Raw genomic sequence first — 16,399 nt, forward strand, 5'->3', positions numbered from 1 at the left:
AGCTTAGGGGGAACATATCAGTGAAATATTTCAAACCCCTAGTTTTTATCGATCAAAGACCTTAACCAGTATATGTTACCTGTCAATCGACAAAATATTTGAAGCAATAAAAGGTAAAATTAGGGTTTATGTCCTAGCAGTGATGCATTTATTATGGTAGGTGAGAAGTTTTTTAAAAGGGATTTTCGTCGTCATTATCACTTATCAATTTTTGAGAGAAGAATTTTCAAGAGGAAAGCGACAAAGAGTGATTCGTCTAGCGATTCAAAGTGAATTCAAAAATCTTGCAGAGGAATCTAGAGATCTTTTTCAATCTATCAGTGAAGAACACTAAGAGGTAATCGAGTAATAGAAGTGGTTTATTGTGGGCGACATTGCCAAACCCTAAATTTTGGATTGTGAAGGTATTTCTTGAATTTATTTCTTATCATGGCTTCTGCATCGCACTCTAGCTCTAGTGCACCTATAAATTCAGTTAAATTCCTTCAAAAGAAAGAAAACTAAAATGCCCTATCTCATATACTCGTTGGAGTTATTGTTGAGGAAGATATTTCAAGGTATATTGACTGTAAATTGGAAGACCTAGGATCACTGGTTATTCATTCCCAGCTTAGTTTGTTCAGTGGGGATGAAAAGAAGATCAAACCTGAGTACAGTGTCCTTGAGAAGATGAAACTGCATAATGCGGTATACTTTCTGGAAAAGTTCATAGAAGAACATATCTGCATCATCCTTAGTAGAGTACATGGTGATAAGATGTATCTTGAGTGGATGCATGACAACACACCGAAAGCAATTCATGCCGTCACCGGTTTTTGCAATATTGGAGAGGTACCAGCTCTACGAAAGGTCGCCAAGACTGAAATGACTAAGCTCACTGGTTCTGTGAGTGACCAACAGGCGATGATCATCAACACTATCAAAGATGATCTGGTGAAATATGCTTGTATGGTGATTGGTTACCAGATATTCTATGCCAGTAGAATGAACTTTGTCCCTACTGTTGTGGTGAATGTCGCTTACAGAATGATTAAGGAAGACACTTCATTTGACCTATGTACCTGTCTATAGAAGCAATTACTACTGAACCTAAATTTCATCAAATAGGATAATTCTCTAAGGTTTAGGTTTGGACAACTTTTGGTCAGTTTATTCTTCTACTTTCAAGGTTATTTCCCTAGAGTAGGTGATGTGCAGTGGTATGCTAACTTACTAGTTTCCAGGAAAATCAAGGAAAGTCTACAAGTAGTGGGAACTAGATACCCTAAGGTTTTGAACAAGTATTTTAATGAATTCAAGAAAAAAATGAACTAGAGGATGAGGATATCCGATGATATTGTGAAGGAATATAAGGATGACATTTTCTTCACAATAAAGGTAGATGAATGCATAATGGAAGCGATGGAACCAAGAAAGGAAGCATTTGAACCTATGGGTTATGAAGTGGTGAATGACCTATTGATCGAGTATGCCTCTATCCTACGTGCCTCACCACTAGATGCTAAGAAAAAGAGAATTGGTGCCTACTTGGAAAGGGTCACACCGGTTGAAGACCCAAAATAGAAAAAGGGCAAAGCAGTGCCATCGGTATCTGCACCGATTACCTCTGCCAGTCCAAAAGTGACCAAGCGATCACTAGCTAAGAAGAAACCTGAGGTTGTTCTAGCCAAAGTCTTTGAGAGGAAGTGGAAAACCAAAACCAACTCACCGGAATCAAAGGACACTGAACCAGAAAGTCAACCAAAGAAGACAAGGCAATCAAGCAAAAAGGCAAAGTCTACCAGTAATGTTCCTGCAACTTCAGCACTGGTAAATATAGATATTTCCTCTTATAAGCCAATGACACATTGTCAAAGGACAATTAAGAATATTATTAGAAAAGTGCTTGATGCTAGATGCACTGAACCTAGGAACTTGTAGTCTAATCCTCTTATAAGCTAATGTGTGTCATGTTACCAAATGTGTCTAGATGCACTGAACCTAGGAACTTCTAGTCTAATCCTATTGGATCGACATGAAATCAGCTTCCTTTATAAGGACATCATGTCTAGGGTTTGCATGTATGATGTATGTGAGGTGTGTGATAGAAAAGGTTATGTGCAATCATTGAAGAGAAGATTAGGTCTGTGTGAAGACATAGAGTGTGGAGATATTGAAGACTGAAGTAATGCTGAAATGCATTAATAATGAGTTGTCAAGGATCTAACCAAGCATACTGTGCTAGTATCTAGATCATTCACTTGTTGATTACTAATATCTTCAACAAGTCTGAAACCCTTAACCAGGTAGTCTTTAACAGGACTTATCTCCTAACAAAGATCTAGATTCCTAACAGGATCTATTCTGTTGAAGAATATTGTATAACCTTAACCGGTCTGACCTTAACTAGCCTGGTTTCTATTCTGTAGATAGTTACTTGTGAGTTTCTTCTCACCGTGGTTTTCCCATTTGGGTTTCCACATCGAATATCTTATGTTATGGTGATTGTGCTCTTGTGGGTGAATGCTTTGTTTGCTACGTTGTTTGCATTTATCGTAACCAATTTTTCAGTGAATCTTTTGTATCGATTATCTACTAAACTATTTAGAAGTTTGTTTACTGTAGTTTTTGGTATACTAATTTACCCCCCTCCCTCTTAGTATTCATCAGAAACAACCTATTTCTAAGTCACTTATCAAGAGGAATAAATCTCTATATCAACCATCAACTTTTTAAATCACATCATACATTCTTGCATCATATGTGGTTGTATATCCAAGGAAAAACCAACGAATTTGACAAAGAACCTTTAAGAAGTAGGGCTTACATTTAGAAAGAAGCATTCAACCAATGCCTTAATAATGGAGGAAGGATTAACCCTGCTTTGTTTCCTAAATTTCTTATCACTTACAATGAAGCTCATCCTGAGCCACCAACTCCACCAAGAACCCCAATAGAAGAAGAAGAATTAATTATGGTAGAGATATATTAATGCACTATGTCACTCGATCTTAGAAAAACAAAAAGAAGGAATCACAACCAGAATCAAGTATGAGTCATAAACAGTCCAATCCTTTTGATGAATATAAAAATATGGGAGAAACAAAGATCACCGACGAACTTCTCCAAGAATGTCAAGAAAATGTGGCTTTTCAAAAACTTGTAGAAAGACATAGAAGTAGATAAGCAAAAATATGTACTCGTGCTAACTAGAAAAAGAGTCGATATTCCTTGGGATTTTGACACAGAAAAGGAATATAGATGAGAGAATTTTGTGAACAAGGGTGAGAAACTATGCTTATCAAGAACAATTGAGAGAATAAGAAACACATGATCAAGGAAACATAAACAACCAAGACCACACCGATGAACAAAATAACACTCACGAACAAGACAATACTTGCAATAAGGACAATCTTAATGAATGAAGGGAAGCTCCCCATTAAAGGACAAATGCACCCATAGCTTCTCTTACACAACAACTCCAAACACTTCAAAGAAAAATACAGGACATACAACAAGGGACCATTATACGATACTTATTAGACGAAATTTGTCCTTATCCTTTTGATAGGAGATTGAACATGGTACCTTTTCCCCCAAATTTAGATATACCAAAGTATGACAAATACGATGGTAAGAGTGATCCCCATGATCACGTTTGGGAATTTTGTACTATGAGCTTGGATTTTTCTCACAACGACACATACCTAATGAGATTATTCCCAATAAGTTTGCGAGGACAAACAATGGAGTGGTTGTCAAAACTCACACCTCCCATCGGATCATTTGATGAGTTGGTGAATAAATTCGTAACACAATACTCCTACAACATCCAACACGCAATCACCATGCTCGACATATGCAATACCAAAAAAAAGAACAATGAAACATTCATGTTGTTTCTACAATGATGGAGACGCATGGTCACAAGTTATCCATGAGATGTTCCTGAAAAGGAAAAGATGGAAATCTTCATAGACAATCTGAATAGCGAAAAGAGTTATCATCTCAAATTACAGTGTATACGATATTTTGCAAAATTAATAGAAAATGGTATCCAAGTAGAGGAAGCTTCCATCAAGAAAGGAACCTTGAAGTTCTTTAAGGAAGGTGTTAGCTCATCAAACAATAACACCTTTAACAATAAAAAATAATAAATATTGGTATTTTGGTATGGTTTTGTCATTGATGTCAACACCTACTAACACTTATCAACTCTAGCACTTTGGAGAATCAGCAACATTCACCGGCAAGCAAGTGACGTATGCATAGTCACCAGTATCTAGTACACCGGTAGGATATAATGTTCACCGGCACTTGGAATGGCATGGAAAACACCTAGTTATGTCAAAGACATCATTTGGACACTTTGTCTTGGAGATTTGTTCATTGTCATATTCATATTTACATATTTGTTGTTACCGGCAAATAGGTCCAGGTTATACACCAGCAGGTTTATCTTTTCCAGATGAGCATGACATGTTATGGAGATGTCTTATTAATGTTGTAAAAGCATCAAGCCGACATGTTGAATCGGTTATTGCATCAGACATTGTTTTATTTGTAAATTGATTTTATTGTAATATCCTTTAGAGCCGACCTACTAAAATTGGTCTTAAGTTATGATATAAATGTAAGATCTTATTTGTAAGATCGGATGTGGAATGTGAAAAAGAATTGTGTGAAGGTATATGCGAGAATAAGTAGAGCTATACATGCAGACATCATTTGAAGGTTGAAGGAGGGTTTTTGTGAAGACAATCATAACTACACCGGTATTGAATCCAACATAGAAAGATGCTAATTTGAGCAGTACATTCTTATTAGATTTAACCATCCAATTGTAGTTATTGTGGCTCCTATTTGTGTTTGAGCAACAAGCTCTAGGCGCTTGGCCTTTCTGCATGTGCAGACACCATTTGTATACACATACTATCTGTAGTAGTATCATTTGATTGTGGGTAAGGTTTCCCACTGTGGTTTTTCCCCTTATAGGATTTCCATGTACAAATATTGGTGTTATGTGTTGTGGATGTTACTATCTTTCTATTTCATGCATTAATCTTTACCGGTACTATAATTAACTAATAAAATTGTCTACCGGCATAAAAGACCGGTTTACTGGTATCAAGCATTAAAGTTTCTTAAGTTGTTTTTGGTTTGAATTTATTAGACAACTGATTCACCCCCCCCCCCCCTCTTAGTTGTCTTCGGGACCTAACAATTGGTATCAGAGCCTAGTCCTCTTTTTGCAGAAGTTTAACAGCTTAAGGAGATCCAATGTCTACTAACTATTTCAGGAAGGACAGTCCTAAACTTGATGGAACCAATTATGGCATATGGAAGATCAAAATGGAGACACATCTAAATTGCATTGGAAAGGACATCTGGAATGTTACAAAGAATGACTATACAACTCCTACACCCAGTTAGCCTAATCCACCTAACTTGTTTAAAGATGAGGAAAATGATTGCCAAGCAAGAGAAACACTTCTGAGCGCAGATCAGCAAATCAGGTATGAAAATCTGAAAATGGAAGAAGATGAAAGGATTTATGCTTTTATGGAAAGAGTTAATGAAATTGTTTTGGGTATTAAATGTTGTGGAGGAACCTTAAGTGAAGATGAAACTGTTTCAAAAGTTTTAAGAGGATTGCCACCGGCATATAAAATGAAGGTTACTGCTATAAATGAGTTAAGAACAATGCATAATACATCAGTAACTAGGGATACATTGATTGGAAAACTTTCAGCTTTTGAAATTGAGGAAATTGGTCTTGTTGCTACTATAAAGATAGATTTAGCTTTTAAGGCATCAACATCATCTGCACCATCATTTGACAAAATTGATTGGAAAGCCTTTTATGCAAGAGAACTTGAGGAAAGCAGGAAAGAAAATGAAGAACTTGAAGCATTATTTGCAAGGGAAATGCCTAAAGGTCCAGTTGGAAGTAAGTATGAAGGTAAAGCACCCTTTAAATGTTTCAACTGTAATAAGATTGGTCATGTGGCTTCTAGATGCCCTGATAGACATGCTAGACTAAGAGAAGAAGTTAGGAGAACATACAAGCCTAACCCTGAATATCAGAGATACAGATTTAAGAAGAATAAAGATAAATCTTGTTATCTTGCTGATGAAGGAGTGACTGATGATTCTGATGAAGATCCGGCAGACAATGGATGGGTTTTTGTTGCTATAACAAAAGATCAATTGACACCTACTATTCAACTTGTAGAATAGACATTGGTAGCTATAATTGAAGCTAAGGATGAATGGATCATTGATGCAGGATGCTCACATCATATGACCGGTGATAAAAGTAAATTCTTGAACTTTCAGGAATGTAATGGAGGCTTAGTGAGATTTGGAGATGATAAAGCTTGTTTGATCAAAGGTAAAGGTACAATATCTCTTGATGGTAAGCATACTACTGACAATGTTTACTATGTGGAAGGTCTAAAGCATAATCTTTTGAGTGTTGGTCAATTAGTTGAGAAAGGATTTCAGTTACAATTCAAGAATAAAAAATGCAAAATCATGAATAGAACTGGTTTGGAAATTGCAACTGGTAATCAAACTAGAGGTAATATCTTTCATTTGAATAACAGTGAAAAGACATGCTTGATTGCACATATTGATTAAAGTTGGCTATGGCATAAGAGACTCTGTCATGTAAATTTTGATTGCATGGTAAAAATCAGTACTACAAAGGCAGTTAGAGATTTACCTAAGATTGTCAAACCTTACAATACAGTATGTAAGGAATGTCAATTTGGAAAACAAGTTAGAGCTACTTTTAAAAGTATTCCAGAAAAATCAAATAATGCTCTTGACAATTCATACTGATTTATGTGGTCCAACTAGAACTAAAAGTTTACAAGGTGATAGATATTTTATGCTAATCATTAATGACTATTCTAGAATATGTTGGGTTACTTTTCTTAGAGAAAAATCAGAAGCACTTGGTAAGTTCAAACTATTCAAAGCAATGGTAGAGAATGAAACCGATAAGAAAATAAAACGTCTGAGATCAGATCAAGGAGGAGAATTTACATCTAAGGAATTTAATACATTCTGTGAAGTGAATGGAATCATAAGACAACTATCAGCACCACAAACACCACAGTAGAATGGAGTTGTAGAGAAAAAAAATAGAACTATCTTGGATGCAGCTAGAAGTATGTTATCTGAAGCAAATCTACCACATGTGTATTGGAGAGAGGCAGTAAGCACAGCGGTCTATACATTCAACAAAGTTCACATCAAAGGAGAAACTGGTAAGACCCCTCATGAACTATGGTTTGGTATTACTCCTACTCTTAAATATTTTAGAATATTTGAAAGAAAATGCTATATTAGAAGAGGTGAGTGTATTGGCAAATTTGATCCTAGAAGTGATGAAGGAATATTTGTTGGTTATTCATCTAAGAGCAAGGCATATAGATGTTTTAACAAGAGATTGCAGAAAATTGTTGAGAGTAAAAATGTGAAGACTGATGAACAATTCAGAGGAACTTCAAGGTATATAGACTCTGAACCGGCAACAGAGATACTAACAAATGAACCTACATTGAACCCACCGATATAGAATGAAGATCCAGTTACATCGGTATCATCTGAAAATTCCACTGTAACTGAGGAACAACAGCAAACAAAGACACCCCGGTATGTAAGACTGATTCACTCTGAAGGTCAGAAAATTGGGAACAATTATAAAGGAGTTATGACAAGAGGAAGACTGGCAAATGAAGAGGTATGTCTTATTTCTCAAATTGAACCATCATCAATTAATGAGGCATGTGAAGATAAACATTGGATTAAAGCTATGGAAGAGGAACTAGAACAAATTGAGAAAAATAACACATGGACATTAGTTCCCCAGCCTAAAGACAAAAATGTGATTGGAACAAAGTGGGTATTTAGAAACAAACTTAATGAAGATGGTAAGGTAATCAAGAATAAAGAAAGACTAGTGTGTAAGGGATATTCTTAGAAAGAAGGAATTGATTATAATGAAACCTTTGCACTGGTAGCTAGAATTGAGGCAGTCAGATTATTCTTGGCTTTTACAGCACACAAGAACTACAAAATATATCAAATGGATATTAAATGTGCATTTCTGAATGGAGATCTTGAAGAAGAAGTTTATATTGAACAACCTGATGGATTTTCTTTGACAGATAACAAAGATATGGTTTGCAGGTTAAGGAAAGCTTTATATGGGTCGAAACAAGCTCCAAGAGCTTGGTATGCAAGATTAGATAAGTATCTTTTGAACACTGATTTTTCTAAAGGTAATGCTGACAGCAACTTATATTACAAAGTGACTAATGATGACATCTTGGTTATAGAATTATTTGTTGATGATATAATCTTTGGAGGAGAAGATGGATTATGTAAAGACTTTTCTATTGAAATGTCTATGATTGGAGAAATAAAATTCTTTTTAGGATTGCAGATTTCACAGACTAATAAAGGTATATTCTTGAGTCAATCCAAGTACTTTAAGGAGTTATTAAAGAAATTTGGGATGGAGAACTCTAAACCAATAAGCACACCTATGACTACAAATGACAAATTATCACTAAGGGATGAATCTAAACCTGTTAATCTGACTAGGTACAAATCTATGATAGGAGGTTCACTGTATTTGACACAAACAAGACCTGATATCATGACTGCAGTATGTATTGTTTCAAGATTTCAGAGTAACCCTAGAGAAAATCATGAATAGCAGTAAAAAGGATTTTTCGGTACTTACAAGGCACTACAAATCTTGGATTATGGTATCCTAGAGATGAAAACTTTGAATTATGTGCATACATAGATGCAAATTGGGCAGGAGATGTGGATGATAGGAAAAGCACCACCGGCGGAGCATTTTTTCTTGGCAGTAGATTAATTTCTTGGTTGAGTAAGAAACAAAGTTGTACATCTTTATCAACAGCTGAATCAGAATATGTTGCAGCAGCAACTAACTGTACATAGGTACTATGGCTTAAGCAAATGTTGAAGGACATAAAGGCAAAATGCAAGGAACCCATAACTATCTATTGTGACAACACTGCAGCAATTGATATATCTAAGAATCCGGTATTACATTCTAAAACTAAACATGTTTCTATCAAACTGAATTTTCTAAAGGAAATTGTTGAAGCAAAAGAAGTAAAACTAGTTTATGTGGATACTAAAGAGCAGATTGCAGATATTTTCACTAAACCTCTGCCTAAGGAGACCTTTGAATATCTCAGAGACTAGCTTGGGGTCATACCCCCACCAGTAGAGACTTAGACAGTTGATGATAATCATCAACCGGTAGAATTAATAGAGAAATCTTTTACTCCAGCTTTGATGAGAAAGCTACTTCTGAGGGGGAGTAGTTGGTATAGTGAATTGGTTGGTATTTTGTATCTAAAAATGGTCCTTATATTACTTTGGCATTTGATTTCAAAGGGGGAGAGATTGGTATGGAAAAACACATGTCACTCCTAGGGGGAGAGATTGTTACTTTGAGGAGATTGTTGGTTTTTGGTATTTGGCATTTCTATTTTGGCACTTTGATGGTTTTTCCATCTTGTGTTGCCATCAATGCCAAAGGGGGAGATTGTTGGCATTTTGGTATGGTTTTGTCATTGATGTCAACACCTACTAACACTTATCAACTCTGGCACTTTGGAGAATCAGCAACATTCACCAGCAAGCAAGTGACTTATGCACAGTCACCGGTATCTGGTACACCGGCAGGATATAATGTTCACTGGCACTTGGAATGGCATGGAAAACACCTGGTTATGTCAAAGACATCATTTGGACACTTTGTCTTGGAGATTTGTTCATTGGCATATTCGTATTTACATATTTGTTGTTACCAGCAAATAGTTCCAGGTTATACACCGGCAGGTTTATCTTTTCCAGATGAGCATGACACGCTATGGAGATGTCTTATTAATGTTGTAAATGCATCAAGCTGACATGTTGAATCAGTTATTGCATCGAACATTGTTTTATTTGTAAAATGATTTTATTGTAATATCCTTTAGAGCCGACCTACTAAAATTGGTCTTACGGAACTACACCGGTACTAAATCTAGCATAGAAAGATGCTAATTTGAGTAGTACATTCTTATTGGATTTAACCATCCAATTGTAGTTAGTGTGACTCCTATTTGTGTTTGAGCAGTGAGCTCTAGGCGCTTGGCCTTTCTGCATGTGCAGACCCCATTTGTATACACATGCTATCTGCAGTAGTATCATCTGATTCTGGGTAACGTTTCCCATCGTGGTTTTTCCCCTTATAGGGTTTCCACCTACAAATATTGGTGTTATGTGTTGTGGATGTTACTGTCTTTCTATTTCATGCATTAATCTTTACTGGTACTGTAATTAACTAATAAAACTATCTACCAGAATAAAAGACTGGTTTATCGATATCAAGCATTAAAGTTGGTTAAGTTATTTTTGGTTTGAATTTATTAGACAACTGATTCACCCCCCTCCCCCCCCCCTCCCAGTTGTCTCAGGGACCTAACAATAACAACAATTTAGACAAGTCCAGATTTTGGACAAGGAACAAAAACATTGTTAATGATGGGGTAATCGATGCCAACAATGTGAAGTCTAAACAACCAGTGTTGACTTTATCAGGCAACCCACCATCCAATAATGATCAAAAAGTGCTAATCAAGGCACTAACACTTATCAATGAAATACCAACCAAGGAGCTTCAATGTCAAACAACAACAAGAATCACCAAGGCAACAACAACAACGAAGGGAACCATACAAACCAAAGAGACAACACTAATACTTTCCCGTATCGATGAATATACATGCCATTAGGACAAACCTTGGAATCAACCTTTCGAGAGCTATTGACAAATAAAATCATCGCATTGCTAGCTACAAGCAACTTTGAACCCCAAGTCAAACCACCATGGTGGAATGACTCACATTATTGTGATTATCATCGAAACAAGAGGTATAACACAAATGATTGCATGAGGCTGAAGAACATAGTTCAAGACATGATAAAGAAGCGTGACTTAATAGTTGATGGTCATAAAACCAATGGTGACCATGAACCTTTCAAAAATCCTCTTCCCAATTATGACAAGGGAGGAGTGTCAATGTCAAACAACACCAAAGGAGCTCGTATTAATCACATATACGCAAAACACCATTAATCACATATTGGTATATGACAATCAAGTGAATGTCATAAAGATCAAATACAAATAAGAACAATCGTCGATAAATGTGACAATAAGAGCGCAGAAATATGTCTTGAAGAGGAACCCATCAACATCAACAACTATCCCCAAAACTCAATATAACTTGGTCAACCAGCTATGGAGAACACCCACTCATATATCTATACTTGATTTGCTCAAACTTTCACCAAAACACAAGGATATCTTGGAGCAAGCGCTTATTGAAACAACCATTCCATATGATCTAGATATTGATCGATTCCAAGCCATGGTGGCCCATATGATGGTGCCACACAACATATCTTTTTATGAACATGATGATGTCTCTTTGAATTATCCATATAATATTCCACTATATATCGAGGTCTTAGTCTATAAACATCGAGTAATAAGAGTATTAATAGATGGAGGAGCTAGGCTCAATATATGTAATCTAAAGCTTATCCGTGCATTGGAATTCTCTGAGCAGGCTATCGATCCCAAAAAGAGAATCACTATCAAAGCCTATGATGATGAAGAGAGGCCATCTGAAGGACCTGTAATACTACCCATTCAGGTAGGTCCTGTACATAGAGACACCATGTGCCAAGTCTTGGCCATAGACTTGACATACAATATACTAATGGTTTGTCCATGTATCTATGAAATGTAAGCGGTGCCTTTGACATACCATCAATGTATCAAGTTCCCCTACAATGGACAAGATATTTCAATATCTGTAGATAATAACCCTTTTTCAGTATTGTAATTCTATCAGGGCATCTCAAAATGTCCTGGTTCCACACAACAAGGAGGCCCAATCTTCCTCCTCATCCAACCATAAAGAAGAACTCAAGTCTTTATCCATGAACTTTAAGAAAAAGATGAAAATAAAAGACCAAGGCATGGGGGAGTACCCTTTTGAACCCTTGTGTCTCTCTAAATTACCAATTTCACCAAGGTATTATGGACAACCTTCCACATCAAGACATCAAGAAACACAACCCATCACCAAGTTTGATGGTAAATTTATCCAAATAGGCACACTGGCTGAAGAATCAGACGATAAAGACATCCTTAGCTGGCTATACAAGGATGAAGAAGAAATCAAAGTTGATACCATAGAAGTAGTCGTACCAATAAAACAGTATGGAAATGGCTTGTAGATCAAGCAACAAATGAGATACAAAGGAAAATGACCTATTGGCAAGCATCAAGAAGGCATCATGGAACCCATACAACTTTGTTCACAATTTGCAAAAGATAAAATAAGACTTGGGTATGGCCAACATATTCAACCTATGCAAAAACAAAATCACCATCAAAAACCTCAATGGGAGGAAAAGAAAAAACATAAAGAAGACTCATGGAAAGAAGCACCACACCAAGTAGTAGAAAAGAAAAGGAAGGAGAAAAAACATGAAGAAGATAAGAAATGACAAGAAGAGCTTTCTATTCAAAAGGAGGAAGCTTCTTATAAAAAAGTGCATCATGTACAAGAACCAGATCAAACCAAGGTTAAGCCACAACCTAAATAAATTGCTACTCATAGAAAAGAAATGGTGTATGAACAAATTCAAAGAGTACAAGAAAGCACCAATCCCGAATCAAAACATGCTACTAAACTTGTGTCAATTATCAGTGATCTTTTCTCACCACACAATATACCTGAGATACAACAAGGTAACCTAGGATAGTGATTCTGAAACCGAGTCCAATGTATATGATTGGGATAGTTGTTTTGTTGTTACTAATGATATCAAGGTGGATACAATCCATGCATACACACCCATTTCTCACAAGGGACAAGGCTCAAGATCTCGACCATTTGAATTCGGACCACAACATATCTATGAGGCTAGTGAGAATGAGTAGCAACAATATGAACAAGGCAATATTGATTTAATACCATAGAAGACCTCAAAAATATCATAGAGCTCATTGATATACCAAACAACTATGACGATGACTCCATCATGACACTTACCGTAGCTGATCTTGACTCGCCAATTGACTCACTACCGCTCATATATCCCAATCTAATAGACTAAGAATAACCCGAACATCATGATATACTAATATTCCCAAATGATGAATCAATTGTCCAATACCTATGCTCAGTCAACCCAGAAACATGCTCCACTGATGAACAACATAATGATGTCTGCAATCAAGGGAGTGCCAAATCTCTTAGCCGCAAAAAAAAAATTAACAACAGATCTAATGGTGAAAACCTGTTAATGGCAGTATTAGATCACAAAAACAAAAAATTAAAAATTAAGGACATATCTGAAGGTGAAAACCTTTTTGAGGAACCTAAAGATGGGAGACTTGACACTCTTCCTGAACATTACCAGGAGAGGTCACCAATCTTGATTGAGCCAACTCAATCAATAAATATTGGCACTGAAGCAGCAAATCAAAACCATACATCCGGCAGAATCACTCACAGAAAAAGAAGAACCAAATTTTACCAAATTTTATCAAATTCTTCAAAGAGAAGAAAATCAATTTTTCTTGATCTTATGTTGACATTCCAAGAGTAGATCCAAATCTAATCATGCATCACTTGTCCATTGCTCCTAGAGATAAACCTATCAGGCAGAAATTAAGGAAGATGAATCCAGATGTGGCATTATTAGTCAAACCAAAACTGAAGAAGTTATTAGATGTTGGATTCATCTGACCTATAGACTATGCCTAATGGATCTCAAATATTGTAATAATTTCCAAACTAGATAAAAGCATAAGGATTTGCATAGACTTCAGGGACCTAAATAAGGCATGTCCAAAGGATGACTTTCCTTTACCAAGCATCGACACTATTGTTGATTTAACAGTAGGGCATGCAATGCTATCTCTCATGGATGGCTTCATTGGCTATAAACAAATCAAGATAGCTCCAAAGGATCAAGATAAAACTACATTCTCTTGTCCATGGGGAACATATTTTTGGAATATCATGCCTTTTGTCTTGAAAAATGTTGGTGCAACTTATCAAAGAGCCATGACAACAATCTTCCACGACATGATGCCTACTTTCATGGAGGATTATGTTGATAATTTTCTATCCAAATCATTCACTAGATCAAAACACCTAGGCATCCTAGAAAAAATCTTTCAAAGATTGGAGCAATTCAATGTCAGATTAAACCCTAAGAAGTGTGTCTTCGGGGTCACATTCGGAAAACTATTGGGCTACATTCTATCAGAAAAAGATATCGAAGTAGACCCAACAAAGGTCCAAGCTATCATGGAAATTCCACCTCCTAAAAACATTATCTATCTATAATCTTTGTAGGGTAGGCTATACTCCATTAGGCGATTCATCACTCAATTAGCAGATAAATTTATTCCATTCAATCATCTGCTTCATAAGAATATACCTTTCAAATGGGAAGACAAATGTGCAAAATCATTCCACCAGCTCAAACATTATCTAATGAATCCACCAATAGTAGGCAAACCACTTATTCTCTATATATCAACAATAGAAGTATCATTGGGGGCACTGCTAGCACAAGAAACTCTAGCAGGCAAAGAAAGGGCAATCTATTACATCAGCAAGACTTTGAACGGATACGAACTCAATTATACATTCATTGAAAAGGCTTTCTTAGCGGTGGTGTTTTCTCTTCAAAAGTTTTGCCACTATATGCTAGCCCACACAATCAAGTTGGTAGCAAAGATCAATCCTCTCAAGTATCTACTCGGTAAAGCCACTCTCACAAGAATATTATCTAAGTGGGTCATGATCCTAAGTGAGTTCGACATTCAATACATAGAATGACGAGCTATCAAAGGACAAGAAATTGTAGATCAACTCGCAGAAGCACCACTACTAGACCAACACCCACTACAGGTGGAATTTCCAGATATGAATGTGCTCACTATCACACCCACGTAATGGACCCTATACTTTGATGGATCCTATAGACAACATGGATCAGGTGTCGGCATCCTATTCATCACTCCAGAGGGGCACACAATTCCAAGATCTTACAGACTGATGTTTCCATGCACCAACAACATTGCTGAATATGAAGCCCTCGTGATACGAATCAAAGTAGTTGTAGAATGGAGAATCACAGAATTGAGAGTCTATGGGGATTCTCAATTAGTTATCAACCAAATCAATGATGACTATCAGATGAAAGATGATAAGCTAATGCCTTACAAGAGAATGGTGGATGATTTCAAAAAGTACTTTGTGCACATCACCTTTGAGCAAATTCTAAGATTAGACAAAGAAGTTGCCGATGCAATGGCCACTATCACCTCACTTCTACAAATTCTAGATAGACAAAATCGTTATGAATTCCTGGTGGAGCAATTGTTTTTCCCAGCCTATGACAATTCTGCATCCCAAGTCATTTGTGCCTTGAACGGTTCTGATTCCCCTCTATACGGGAAGATATATGACTATCTCAAAAATAATACTCTTCCACCCGACCTATCTCATAACCAATAATGAAGCTTCATCCAACAATCCACCTACTATACCTTAACCGCCGACACACTTTACCATCAAGGTCTAGATGGTACTCTTCTTCGATGCCTCGATCATAACGAATCTAACTCTGCCTTACATGAGCTTCACGAAGGTATTTCTGGTATGCATTCAAGTGGCCCTACTCTCACCAAATTTTTTTTGAGAATGGGATATTATTGGCCAACAATCAAAAGAGATTCCTATCAATTTTCTAGCAAATGTCCTAAATGTCAAATTCACGGTAACCTCATACATGTACTAGCACAGGAGCTGCAACCATTCACCACATCTTGGCCTTTCTGTCAATGGGGACTTGATCTGGTAGGAAATATTCATCCCTCCTCTTAAAATGGGCATAAGTTCATTATCACCGCCACAAAGTACTTCACCAAGTGGATCAAATCAGTCCCAATGACCACGGTGACCAAAAAACAGGTCTCATCATTCATCCTCAACTATCTCATTTGCAGATATGGCATTCCCAGTTCTATCATCACATATAAGGAACGTCCTTTCAATAATCAAGATGTGAGAGAGCTATGCAAATGATTCAAAATCAAATATCACTTTTCCACACCATACTACCCATAGGGGAATGGCCAAGCGGAAGCATCAAACAAAATAATCCTAAAAAATCCTCAAGAAAACAGTGAATGATGTTGGAAAGGATTGGCATGAACAACTCAATCTGACACTTTGGGCCTACAGAATGAGTGTTTGCACACCTACAGGGGCTA

The sequence above is a fragment of the Cryptomeria japonica genome, chromosome 8 (assembly GCF_030272615.1).
Source record: "Cryptomeria japonica chromosome 8, Sugi_1.0, whole genome shotgun sequence".
NCBI lineage: Eukaryota > Viridiplantae > Streptophyta > Pinopsida > Cupressales > Cupressaceae > Cryptomeria > Cryptomeria japonica.